The sequence below is a fragment of the Castor canadensis genome, chromosome 5 (genome assembly GCF_047511655.1).
Source record: "Castor canadensis chromosome 5, mCasCan1.hap1v2, whole genome shotgun sequence".
Lineage (NCBI taxonomy): Eukaryota > Metazoa > Chordata > Mammalia > Rodentia > Castoridae > Castor > Castor canadensis.
This window is the reverse complement of record NC_133390.1, coordinates 83,138,991-83,152,585: the sequence shown is the minus strand read 5'-3', so window position 1 is coordinate 83,152,585 and position 13,595 is coordinate 83,138,991. Positions and strand designations below refer to the sequence as shown.

At 44.8% G+C, this 13,595-nt stretch overlaps 1 protein-coding gene across 2 annotated transcripts in view; it reads left to right on the top strand.

Annotated features, from left to right (window-relative positions):
* The first annotated feature begins 2,329 nt into the window (after positions 1-2,329).
* Positions 2,330-13,595, top strand: part of St6gal1 (ST6 beta-galactoside alpha-2,6-sialyltransferase 1) — a 119,885-nt gene continuing 108,619 nt past the window's right edge. For both annotated transcript variants that reach the window (XM_020171333.2, XM_020171334.2), the window contains exon 1: positions 2,330-2,486. The gene's annotated coding sequence lies outside the window, so the exon portion shown is untranslated. The remainder of the gene's footprint in view (positions 2,487-13,595) is intronic.

The following is a 13,595-nucleotide window of genomic DNA, read 5'->3' as shown; positions in this document are numbered from 1 at the left end:
CACTCATCACCCCACTTATCTGCTCATCTGCCTCAGAGCCCCAGAAATTCTTAGGCTTGTCATAGCATCTGTGAAAATCTCACTCTGGCAAGCAAAGAGTCGAGTGAGCCCCACCCCCATTTTTTCCCTGCATACATAATTTGGTTAGCGTTCTAGAAAACGGAACTGAAAACTAAGGACTATATGACTTTTTTTCCCCCCACTGGTTCTGAGGCTTGATCTCAGGGCCTTCACCTTCAGCCAGTGAGGGTTTTTTCGAGATAGGGTCTCAGAGAACTATTTGCCTGGGCTAGCTTCAAACCATGATCCTCTTGATGTCTGCCTCCTGAGTAGCTAGGATTACAGGTGTGAGATACCAGTGCCAGCTTTGTACAACCTTTTAAAAGAGCCTCTTTCCTGATTTTTGTTCTTAGATCCTAACTAGAGTTGACACAGAAGGGATGTTGAAGGATTTCAAGGAATGTGGGAGAGGGTTCAAATTCTGGCTTTTCCACTGCCTGGTTGACTTTAACTTCCTCATTCAAAAAAGTGGGATTAAGACTGCCACTTGTTTTATGATGCAGACAGACAATCTAATAAGCAAAGTACATTGCCTTCCCAAATGGTAGTATTATGTAGATGACTTTTCTTTATTCCCTCTGTCTTTGCACAGTTCAGGCTCTTATTATGTTTCTCTCATGTGTGCTTCCAAGCCACCCTCCCGACTTCCATTCTTTGCTTCTGCCACCCATTTTCCAGCATGGTGTGAAACACAAAGTTGCATTGCATGTCACTACTTCCTTTATTTTGAAGAACAAAGTCTTAATCTTCAATGTAGCATCCTTTTAGAAACAGTCTTCTGAGTCTTGTGCTTCCATTCATTCACTCATACCGACAGTTACTGCTTTGAGCATCTTTTGTACACTAGATACTAAGTCACCCCCTTCACACAGATCATCTCATATAATCCCCAAAATAATGCTATCCTCTAGATCTCAATTTAACAAAAGAGGAAACGTGGCCCAAAAGGACAGTGGAAGTCACCCAAGAGTGCACAGCTAGCTGATCATAGGTTTGAATTCACCATCTGGCATTCTCCGTGGTTGGAGCTCTTTGTGCTGAGCAAGCTGCCTCCAGAGCAGCAGGGAAGGATTCCCAGCAGAGGTGCCAGGATAAAGGGATGTGAAAGCAGTGTTTGGAAGAAGGGTGCTGGGGGTGAGGACGCAATCTCCATTTTCAGAGGGTGGTGGTCAGGAGTGCCCACCTGGACTTGGAGAGAGAACTGTAGGCCCAGCCCTCTGAGCTTGGACCCGATGTTATCTTCCACTTTTCTCAAATCCCCCTCCTCCCTTCCCTTCCAACACAGAGCTGGATGTGTCTAGTATAGCTACTTGGGATATGTTTATTGCTTCTGGTAGTCACATCCCCTTTCTGGGCTGTGGGGAACTGAAATGGGGAAATACCTGCTTCTACTTCTCTTGTAGGGCTGCTTTCTGTCTTTGGGAAATAGCCTCAAAGCAACTAGTGGTGGTCAAGCTGTCCTGATGCATGTTGAACAAGCAGTTTTCCTTTTGCCTTCCCCAGAACCCCCACCCTAACACATGTGAAATGAAGAAACCTGGCTTTCTTTACCATTCGACCTACCACCTTTGCCTGCCCACCTGAAGATAGATTTTGCGCGTGCGCGGGGGCGGGGGGGGGGTTGGAGCTGGGGGGTGGTATGTTCCATGTGCAGGGGTTCCAGGACACCTCCTCTTTTTATAAATATATGTAAGCAGTTTTTTTGAGAACACCTAATGTTAGGGAGATTCCTGCCAAACCCCGTGAAACAGACTTGTTTTTTTCAGAAGGGTGAAGTGACTTGCTCAGGGTCACGATGTCAGTCGGTAGCAGAGCCATCCTATGCCCACTTGTTAGAACGAAAAGCCAACCGATACTCAAGCAACTCTCCTTGACTTGAGGGGAGTGTGTTCGCGTGGTGGGGGTGAAGCAGCATTTGGGGGTCCTCGCTTGTCGCATTGGTCCCCGCTCCTTAGGGGAAGCCAAGGTCCCAAGCATCATACAATACAGAGTCCTAACCAGGTACCTCAATGAGCCCGCGTGCTAGCGACATTCGGGGTGGGGGTGGGGGGGCTAGGCTGATTTGGTACGCGGTGTGGCCAGGGGACCTACTGAGTCTTCGCCACTCTATTTGCAAAACAGAGACCGCTCGCTTCCTCCCCGCCCCTCCGCTACTCCCTCCTTCTCTCTTTCCCCGGTCCCCTCCACCCCACACCCCCGGTCCCTTGCTCCTCCCTAGCGGATCCCTCCTCCGGGGCTCTCCCACCCCCGCCTAGCGCGGAGTCCGGAGGCACCTGGGGGAGGGGAGTCCTGGGCTGGGCCGTGCTGGAGAGACGCCTGGGGCACTGCCCGGCGCTAACAAAGGGAGTAGGCTGCGAGCCGGTGTCGACGCGGAGCAAGCGGAGCAGGCAGAGCAGCCGCAGCCTTCCCGGCTGGAAGCGCAGCGAGTGAGTAGGGGTGCGGTGGGCGGCAGCGCGGCTGGGGCTCCCGGGGTGGAGTGATGCAAAGGGGCGTCGGAGCGGAGCAGAGCGGTGGGGCCCGCGGCGCGCCTAGGGCGCTGGGTGTGTGTCTCCCGCACCACCTCTACTGCTTTCGCTGTGAAGCCCGCCGCAGTGGGCTGGGGTGCTGTATATTGACCAGGCCGAGGGGCCGCCCTGGCTTTTCCTGGGCTCGGTGAGCCTGCGGATCCACAACAAACCCACGTGTGCGCCGCCCCAAGGAACCTTGCTTTCTCCAATCCATTGTGTAAACCCATCTTGCAGAGTCCAGGTTCCTTCCAATCTTGCCTACTTGGTTTACAGATCGGGAAACTGAGGCCCGCGGCGGGAAAGGAGCACAGACACCACAACAAACGCACGTGCGCCCTGCCGTGGGATCTGGGCGCACCGCGAGCCCTGGTGAGCCGCCCTGCGGGGCCAGGCTATTGTCTCAGCTGCGCGGGAGGGAGCGGCGCCGGAGGCGCCACTTGCTGGAGAAGGGCGACAGACATTTAAAAGATACCACTTGGGCATCGACTAAAACTGCCAGATTTAAAAAGGGAAAAACGAAACAAGAAAGCAGCTACAAAAAGATTACCCGAGGCGGAGAGTCTGTCCCTGGTCATGGCGCATTCCTTTAGGTATAGTGGACAACTCACACCTCACGAAGGTTTCCTATAGATGGGGAAAAAACTAAGGGTCTATTGGTCCCCTTGCCCGGCGTACCATAGTCCTCGCACTCTGGGCCACTGTCTGTGTTGGGAAATCGCGAGCGCCCCCCTAGCCTGCAGAAAGAACTGACTTCAACATCGGCCAGCAAGGGGTTTCGCCTGCTCTTTGCCTTGCAGGTCCCTGCGCCTAGACACCCCCAGGTGTCACTGGCTTCTTTTGACTTATTATGTGTTTTCACAGCAAGACCAACCAAGCCCTCTTAATTTCAGGCGGGGACGTACGTAATATTTTCAATTCTATCAGATCATTTGAAAGTGAGACCTTTTGTTTTGCCATTTCTTTGCTTACATATACTCAGTTCAGCTCTGCAGGTTTTACTGCAGATCTGGCCTGGAAGCGGGTATCAATTGATCTCGTCGGTGATGGTGTCAGTGGGTGGCAGGGTGGTGGGGTAAAACCGTAAGATTGTGGGAGTGATGATAGTCTGCGCAGGAGTGAAGGCACCGCAGCCTGACTTTGTTTGCTGTGCAGTCCGGCTGCTGCTGTTTTACCTTGGTTAGTATCGTTGGAGACTAACCTACCTCTGAGGAGAACCGGAAACCCTTCAAGACCTATACTACTGTTATTGAGAGGGTCTAGAGAGTATCTAGCCAACCTTCCTATATTTCACAGAAGGGAAGATGTGATCTGAGAGTTCAGCTACTTGCCCAAGTTAAAAACGAAGAGAGGACTCAGGTGTGGGTCTCCCAGCTCCACGCTGCACCGCCCCTGCCAGCATCTAAAGGAAGAACCAGGATTCTGTGGTTGGCTTAAAAGGCAGTGAGTGGCCTTAGGCAGAATAGAGTTAAACAAAGAAAGTAATTCAAATTGAAAGCTTCACCCCTCCATTATCCCTTTCAAGAGTTCTTATTCTGCCGAGAAAAGATAGATTTAGTAATTCCTTACTCTCTTTGCCTTTCATAGTGCATTATTTTTCTCTCCTGGCTGCCCCCTTCCCCTTAGATTGGAACTGGGCCAACTATGGAGACTTAGATGTTTTGCCTCTCATCCCTGTGCCAGGAGGCCTTTGTTTGGGCAGAAGTAGGGGCTGTTGACATGAGCCCCGCTGGGAGGAAAGTGTCTCTTATAGCTGCCTGCTTCTAAGCCCCTCCTGGGAGAACAAAGCATTGTTTTCATTGATTTTATTTAATTTATTTTTTTTATGAGTCCCACGGAAGTAGCTGCTTATTTTTGTATTTGGCAGAGGAGAAGTTGGAAAACCAAAAAATGCCCTGAGGCTGTTTATGGTTTCCCCTTGCCCCTGTTATCTCCTAGCTACACTTGTTTCTTACCTTAGCCTTTCCAGGCTATTTCACTTTCAAAAGAAATCCACTTGCCAGTGAATTTCTCTCCTCAGGATGCTAACTCACTAAGGAAATTAAGAAATCATCTGGCTGGACTCTGGATCCTTTAGTTTCCATATAGGAAAATTAACTCCCAAAGAAGAGAAATTACTTGTCCAACCATGAAAAGCATGGCACACTCTACTTTTAATGCCTTTCTTTGTGTAAAAGAGAAGCTGTTGCATCAAACAAGTTGTTGTTGGTACCCCAGAGTAAAGTCAAAGTTATGATGGTTGTTATAACAACACCCTTTAAGTCAAAGAATGAATTCCTTAAGGGTTTGAATGGGTCTGGTTATTAAACAAAGCCGTGGATCCCAACGGTAGATATGGCAAGGAGTAAGTAGTACAGTTATCACTGGGAATCAGTTTTCTTTATTGCTTACTCAGTGGTTCACTTTGCTTTTGTACTGGGTTCCGCATTGTCTGTCTCTTGCTTCCCTCAGTTAGGGAGTTGTTTTGCATATAATTATAAAGCAGAGAGCAGGGAGAAGTCAGAAGCTAGACTCCATTTAGGTATTATAGTACTTAACTTCCTGGAATCCTGTTTTCTTCTTTATCCAATCAGAGTCCCACCTGCCCTGTCTCTGCATGGGCTTTTCTAGGGAGAAGATGTTAAGGCCTTAGAGTTAGAGGAGAAGGTTTGGGTCACTCTTCCTCTCTCCTGTGTTACTTTAGGACCAGTAGGCCTCCTCTCAGTGTATAATGTGAGGGGAATGAGCTGGGGGTTGTGGGGGGTTTTGGTCATACGATACATGCATAGACTCAGCCTCATGACAGGCACCTGGTCACCAGCTTTTTATGTGGTGGAGAATGATGGTTGCAGAACAATACCATGGGGTAAACTCCTGTGCTTGGATTAGGAGTCACAAAGAGGTGTGAATGCCTGCCAAATTGTAAAGGGAGGTTTTGGTAGTTGTGAAGCCTAAGTATAAAAACAGATCAAGAACAAAGCTAGGGCTTTAACACCTAAGTGAGTACAATCTCAAATCATTCCATTTATTAACTCTCTATTCACTGACATGAAGGCAGCGAAGGTGGAGAAGGATTACAAAGTATAGACCCATTCTTTGCCCTAAGTGATTTATAGTTTTTCAGGAAGCCCAGCTCAGCTCTACCACCCTTGCTCAGAGTACATATGGGTCCGTCTCAGAAATTGCCCTCAAAAGCTCTAATTTATCTCAGTATTGACCTCTGGGAATCCCCCTATCTTTATTAGCAAAGGCAAGAACTGGTGGTAAATAAGAGAGTGGAAAATGGAAGACTTTTCAAAGAGAATGTGGCTCTCCATAATATGAGAATGTGGTTCCATTAAAAAAGTGCCAAGAGCTGGGCATGGTGGTTCATATCTGTAATCCTAGTTACTCAGGAGTTGGAGATAGGAAGATCATGGTTCAAGGCCAGCCTGGGCAAAATTTAGGGAGACCTTATCTCAAAAAACAAGTCAGGTGTGGCGGTGCACACCTTTGGTCCCTGCTACTCTGGAGGATCATGTGCTGAGGTCAGCCCACGCAAAAGTCATCTGTTGCAATAGAATCCTTGACAATTTGGAGTTCATTGCTCGACCTGATATCAGAGATTTGTTTCACAAGAACTGAATCAAGGAAATGAGAATTTTTCTTGCTTGTATGCATGCATCCTTAAGCTACATGATGGCATTCTGACTCCTGTCAATGTACTTTTTATAGGTTTATATGTAACACTAAGCCCTGCAGTTTCACAATACTGGGTGATTTTCTAAGCCACTGCTAAAAGGATCAGGTTAGCTAGCCTTCAGAATCAAGCTGGTGATTCAAATTTTACTTATTGTTCTGATTACAAAAATAAAGCATTACCATTGAATGTAATGGTAATAACATTACCATTACAGAACAAAAAAATAGAACAAAAAAAAATTTCCACCATCCGAAAGCAGCCAGTGTTAATACTTGGCAATTTTCCTGTTGGTCTCTTTCTCTCTCTTTTATTTTAATGGGTTATTTTCTCTAAATGGTTGAGGACATACTGTATGTGCAGTTATGTCTCTTGCCCTTCATAATATATGCATTTCATAGCTTACATCTGCATTAAAGCTACACCCTTTGATTTGTCATCCCTATCAGCTGCATAGCATCTTCAAGGTCATGTGGTCCCATGGAATCTGATGACTTCAGTACTTGTTTCAGAGAGGGCCTATGAGAGCCTGCAAGGAAAGAGCCTCTACCTCCCTCTGCCTTTGCCACCCCGCCTCAAGCCTTCAAATGTCAGCTGTAGGTTTTTCAGAAGTCCAAAAGTAATGGTATTAGAGGGAGAAGAACCTTGTATATGACCATGAGTTCTAGTCCTACCCTAGTGACCTTCAAAAACTCACTATAATGCTCCAGTTCTGAGCTTCTGTAAGTTTTCTTTCTGTCTTCTTCTTCTTTTCTTTAGATTTACTGGAGTTAGAACTTAGGGCCTCATACTTACTAGGCAGGTGCACTACCCCTTGAGCCGCTCCACCAAACCCTTTCTATAAGTGTTGAACAGGCAACTCCAGGATCATTTATTAATTCATTCGTCATTATTCAAGTGCCCATCTAAAACAAAGATGAGTAACAAAGCTAAACTTTTAAGACGCTCACAGTCCAAAAGAGGTGACATGGGTGACAAGAGACTAGGCAAATGCTGTGTGATCACAGAAGAGGGGCAACCTCCCGGACCTGCAGCAGTCTGTGGGAAATGCTTCCTGGATGGGGGCCACTATTGGATAGTCAAACCATTCCTAATTTTTCCCTGTTATAATTGACATTGACATGCTTACAAGCAAATCTCTGTTCATTTTCCAGAATTTCCACAGGATACAGATCTAGAGTTGGAATTATTGGGCCTGGCCACTTAGAAAACTTCATAGATATAGTCTAATTACACATAAAGTCTTAAGTAGAGAAGTATTGTATTGTGCATATTGTAGAAATTAAGAACATGAACAATTCAGGATTTGATCTCTTGCTTGCCATTTACCACCTGGGAAGATAAGGATACAGTTAAGTGTATGAAGCTTCATTTTCTTCTGTAAATTGGGGATAGCAATGTTTACCTCTTGGGCAGTTCTAAGGATGACATGATATTACATGTCCAGTACAGTGCCAGGAATACAGGAAGCACTCAGTTAATGATAGCTGTTATTTTTATAATTAGGTTTTTCACCAGCTGCAGAAACTTTTGGTCCTAATATTTGTTCTTAGCATGACAGCAGGTCCTTACAGGGCTTTTTGTGCTGAAAGAAGTAGAAAGTTAAAGTAGAACCTCCTACCTATCAGGTGACGAACTGAGAGAGAAATGATCATTTCATAATGCATTAAAAAATCTTTTTATTATGGTAGAAATGAGGGTGTAATAAACTCCATATCACACAAACTAGTTTCAACTATTCTCAGAACTCATAGTGGATTGATAATCACATTCAACCCCATATTACTTCGAAGCATGTTTCAGACACCTTATTTGTGTAGCCATCAATATTTTACTGAGTTCCATGATGAATATTTGAGGCATTGAGTTGTGTTGACTTGGGGCCTATCTGCTGATGCTGTTATGGGACTGTGTGTGTGTGTGTGTGTGTGTGTGTGTGTGTGTGTGTGTGTGAGAGAGAGAGAGAGAGAGAGAGAGAGAGACAGACAGACAGACAGAGGAGGGAGGACAGAGAAGGGAAAAGAGCGGGAAGAGGCAGGAGAGAGAAGGAGAGAGGAGAGAAGAATTTCTTAGAGCACATTTATAAAAATTGGGTGAATATTGAAAGAGTTAATCTAGGTGACAACCCCAGTGACTCAATATTAGTTGGACTTACAGCAAACTTAAGCTCAGTGTTTCTTCCTGAGAGCAGAATTTCCATATGAATGAAGGTCCCAGACTAGGGCCTAGCCTTACCAGAATGTACTCAGGGAGTGTTGCTGCCATCCTCTGCTTTATGGGGCCCAGAGAAGGTTCCATTTCTTGAGTAATAGGATCATCTAAGGGAAGAGATGGGCTTCCCTTTCCACTTCTAACTTTGATGAGTGTTGGTCTCTTTTGATGCACTATTGTACCAAAGTAGAATTTTTTAACTCAAAAGAGAGAGGGTCTGACTTAGTAAGCCCTCTCCTTAATCCACTGGAATGCCCATTGTTTCAAGGCCTGGAATGTGACTTGTGGTTTCTGGTTAGTGCTAGCCAGCCAGAAAATTGTAATATATTGTATTTTGTATTATAGAAAAATTCAAAAATATAGAAGTAGAAAAGAGTATGAAATAAAATCCATATCCTATCATATAGCTTCGAGTATCATCAAACCTCGTAGCTCATTGATAATCCCACCCTACTCCGTATTTCACTGTGTCCCATATGTGTATTGAGTCTAGCTGTGTGGCCTTGGGTGATATGCATGCAACACTGGGCATACCACCTCTAGGGCTCAAGTCTGTTCTCTCTCCAACTCCTTCCAGCTCTGATATCATCAAATGAAAGACATGTAAGTTTGGGAGGCTGCCTCACAAATCATGAAGGAAATTGTTTTAGAATATTCAGATAGTAAAAACTGAAGCCCCTCACCTTATGCCATTCCTTCCTTATTCCACTTCTCTCTAGAGTGTAAACTCCTGCTTACAGTTTGAGGTGGGTCCTTTCAGTCTCTTCTGTCTGCATTTGTATTTGTACTCATCGTCATGTACAAATACATTTTACAAACTCAGCAAATGGGTTGCATTATGCCTGTGCTTTACAGACTGGTCTTTGTATGTATTGCAGGTCTTTCTATATCAGTATGTACCTACTTATTTTCCCATGTGGTTTGCATTCTATATTTTGAATGTATACACTTAATCATTCTGATGTTAGTCATTTACTTCTTTTCATAAACACATATTTCTGGGTATTTATAGACCTTGATTGCAAATGCTAGTAGGTTAAATGAAGCCAGCATATCAAGTTCTGGGGAAGGTGGCAAGAGAGTGAGCTCAGGGACATTGAGGACCAGTCCCTGAGAAGCTGGATTGAAGGGTTCTGGGGAAACTACCAAGAGGCTGAGTGTTTGGATAAAAGGTTATTTTTGGATCAAGTCTGCCTGTTTGGGTGCCCTCAGCTGTGAGAACAAAAACTGAGCTGTGTCATCTCCTTCTCCTCCCCCTCCTTGTGCCTCCCAAGTTTGTTTCTGTTCCCAGGGTCAGGACTGGGGACCTTGAGATAGAACTGGCACTAAGCGATAGGAAAGGAGGAGAGAGAAGTGAAGGAGAGAAACCATGTTTATTCTCAGGCTCTAGAGAAGGGAATGTTCCTCTCTCCTCTGTCTGGTTGTTCAGATCTATTGAGATTGTCACACTTACCCTAAGTCCCACCCAAACAGTGATAAAAATGAAGCCCACTCAGAGGTGGGCTACTTGGAAGACAGGGGTTTAGGACATTGTATATTGGAGGTAAGATAAATGTGGAAACTGGGGTTTTCTGTCCTGCAGGAGAAGAAAAAAGAGGAATCTTCTTTATGTGGAAGAAGGCTGAGAGTCATACTAAGTGGCTACTGTGGAAAGGATAACCACTGTGGGGATGGGGTGGTATGGGGAAACTTGCAGAAGGCAGATAGGGAAGAAAACAGAAGTGTCCAACCATGTGATAAGCTATGGGACAAGCTGCTACAGGGCAGCAAAGTCATCACAGGGATGCCCAAACAAAGGCTGGAAGCAGAGGACCTGTGCATTGTAGGGGTTCTGGCCCTTTCGTATATTCAGAGTCTGTGACTGTGGCCATGAAGCAGAAAGATGCAAAGAGGACTGTGGGGGAACAAGTCATGGGAAATATAACCAGAGCAGTTTTCACCTGCTCAGAAAAGGTAGTGTAACATAGAAACCTTCAAAGGAGGCTTAACTGTTGTTTCCCTTGGATCTTGGCAACCCTCCCCCATTCTGTCCTTGGCTTGAGCTGCACTTGACCTTATATTCATAAATTATTTCTACGGGAATAAATATATCACATACACTTTAGATGACCAGGAAATCTGGCAGCTAGAAAAGAACTACGTGTCCCAGGAGCATGACAATAAATTTTATTTCATTACGGTTTTTCTAAATCTATCTCCATCTCCTGGTTGGTGGAGTTTTCCCTAGTGTAGAGCTCAGACGTCATGCAGCTTTCATTTTTGGAACACTTCACTCCTTGCAACCTTTTGACGGCCCTCTGTGTTGGAATTGAGCGCCCACCATGTCCCTTCATTTCCGTAAGTCTTAGCCAAGTTTGATGAGAGAAATATGACAAATGTTACCATCTTCTGGGCTTTCATTGTGTGCCTGACCCTGATTAGTCATTACGTGTTCTCTCATTCAAGCCTCATAGTGTGACTGGTACCTTGGCAGTATTAGCTGAGCTTCAGAAAGGGCTAGGGATTTGGGTTCCATTCTACTGCTACTGAGGGTGCAGTTGGGAACAGGGTCAAGTCTGTTAGCTGTTTTCCCCACGTCATGCAACAGGTCTGTCCACTGCATTGGATCTAAGAACTGCTTAGTCCTGTAGTTCACGGGATTTACTTGAACAGTTTCTCCTTAGAGATAGTCAAGGAAACTTTCTCCCATCTCCCTAAGATGGCTGAAAGAATGTGACTTTTGAATGCAGCATATATTTGCTCATTTCCCATTTTGGTCAGAGCTGTTTATGTCATAGCTGGTTTGCTTTTTTTCCCCCTTGTCCTTTAAAGCTGTGATATCCATTTATGATCATTATTTAGTTAATGACTGGGACTAAACACACCTGTTAGTGGGCATGGCCTTGGATTGGTGGTTACCACCGCTCAGCTATCCTAAATTCCTTGAAGCTTGTAAATGGGATTCAATATTAGCATTGTTAAGGGCTTATCTTGCAGCTGTGCTTTTAGGCTCTTAAACAAATTCTTCTTTTATAGAGTATATTCACCAATTTGTTTATTAAATATTTATTGAGTGCCTATTGTATGATAGGCATTGAGAGTAACTACATACAGAAAATAACACACACACACACACTCTGTGAGGCTAGGAAGGCCTTGGAAGCCAATGACAGATGAACTTCCCACATTATCCTCTGCCTGTCTTCTCAGGATTTTTGCTGTGTTTATTCATTCAACAAACCTTGAGAGCCTGCTGCAGGCCAAGCATGGTGCTCATTTTTTAGAATAGAGACACAAAATAAACACCACTGTTTTCTTTCTTCTAGAGCTCAGTTGGAGGTAGACATGCACATGTCTATTACAAACTTCTGTGATACATATTATGATTTGAGTGAACGCAGGGATGGCAGGAAGGTATAGTGTGTTTGGAAAGCTTTTCAGAAGAAGTGGGACCTAAACTGGGTCTTAGAAGGAAGCAGCTGCTACCCTCCAGGAGAAGCGCATTGCGGGGAGAAAGGGAAGAGAGGGTCAAGGGTGAGGAGTGGATCACTGTATGTGTCGGGGAAACATTATCAGGTTGGTCCTAGAGAAGGCATGTGAGGCAGGAAGCAATGTACTATCTAGTATAATTTTCATCACTTCACTGTGTGTTATAGACTATTATTATCTCAGTTTAATAGGTGAGGAAACAAAGGCTGAAGACGATTTGATGACAGTTCAAAGGCAGAGGTGCTTGAACTTGAACATGGGTTTGATTGCCCCTGGGCAGGCTCTGAACGTCCAGCCTGCTAGATAAGAGGCTGTTCTCTCTCTCTTAATCTCTCAAAGGACAGTACCTTTTAGAAAACCTTTTCCTTCCACCCACCTCTTGGTGTTATCTGCTTTTCACTTGGGACCAGTGGGCCTGATGTTGATAGCCTCTTCTGAATCTTGATTCTAGTTTTTAACCTTCTTTTTATTCAGTCAATCAGTAGATCAGAAATCTTAAAAAAACCCAAAACCCTTATATGTCCGATTGTGTGATGAGGGGGGAGGAATAGATCTCTCTGTTTTTTTCTTTTTATCTGAAAACTTCCAGGTTCGTTTGTGAGTCCAGGCGCTATGGGTAAAACCTCTACTTGAGAGAAGTCCTTTGATGACTGGAATGAGAACAGCCAGCATGGGCTGGAGGACAAGATCCAGTGGGTCTTTGAATTGGATCTTTGAGGATGAGTGGGATTTGAGAAGGTGGAAGGTATCCACCAGAAGCATAATTATTCTGTCTCACTACTGATGAACGGGTCATCTTTAACCTTTGTCCTCATCTCTCAAGATAATGTCTGGATCAGCGTTAGCTGTTGGGTAGGAGAGGCAGCATAGGAGATTCATTCAAAGTAAAGTTTATTGAAAACTAAGAAGTTGGAAGCTCAAAGACAAGATGATGAAACTATGGAATTAAATAAAATGGGCAATTGAAGAGCCAAGGAAAACAACGGCGGGCACAAAAATACCCTTACATAACAAGTTAATAGAGTGGTTTTGGGTATAGCTCAGTGGTAGCGTACTTGCCTAGCATGTGTGAGTTCTGGGTTTGATCCCCAGCACTCCTTTATACCTTCAATACACACACATTAGTAAGGGAACTGAATGGGATCCATTGAAAACCAAATTATTAATTGAGAAGGAAAGTTTGAAGAAAATGAACGCATATGCTGAGGGAAAAAGACAAAGATAGATCAGGGATCCAAAGGTTGTATAAGGGTGGTCCTCTAGAGTGGCAGTTGTGGAATTCTGGGAGGCTCACATCACTTTAGCTCACACTCCCATTGACCAGACTTCATCATGTGGGTGCTCCTGGCTGCAAAGAAACTGAGGCAAAACTATCTTGCAGGATGTCGAGCCATCTGTTAGGACTTGGGATTGGGGAGGCTTTCTACCACCGAAAAAAGAAAATCTGGATATTCAGAGCAATTAGTCTCTGCCACAGGGGAAAATGTCATGTTGGTCCCAGGTTTAATGTGCAGTAGAAGAAAGACACGGAATAGAAATGTTCACAGAGTTCTGGGGGAGAGGCAGTGGGACCTTAGACTTTTACACTGCTAATTAACTCTGCAGGTATAAGTCAGGCACACATTTCCCTACGTGCAACAATTCTGAGAGAAGTTCATCAACAAATACACTTAGGAAGATGTGGCTAAGGATCA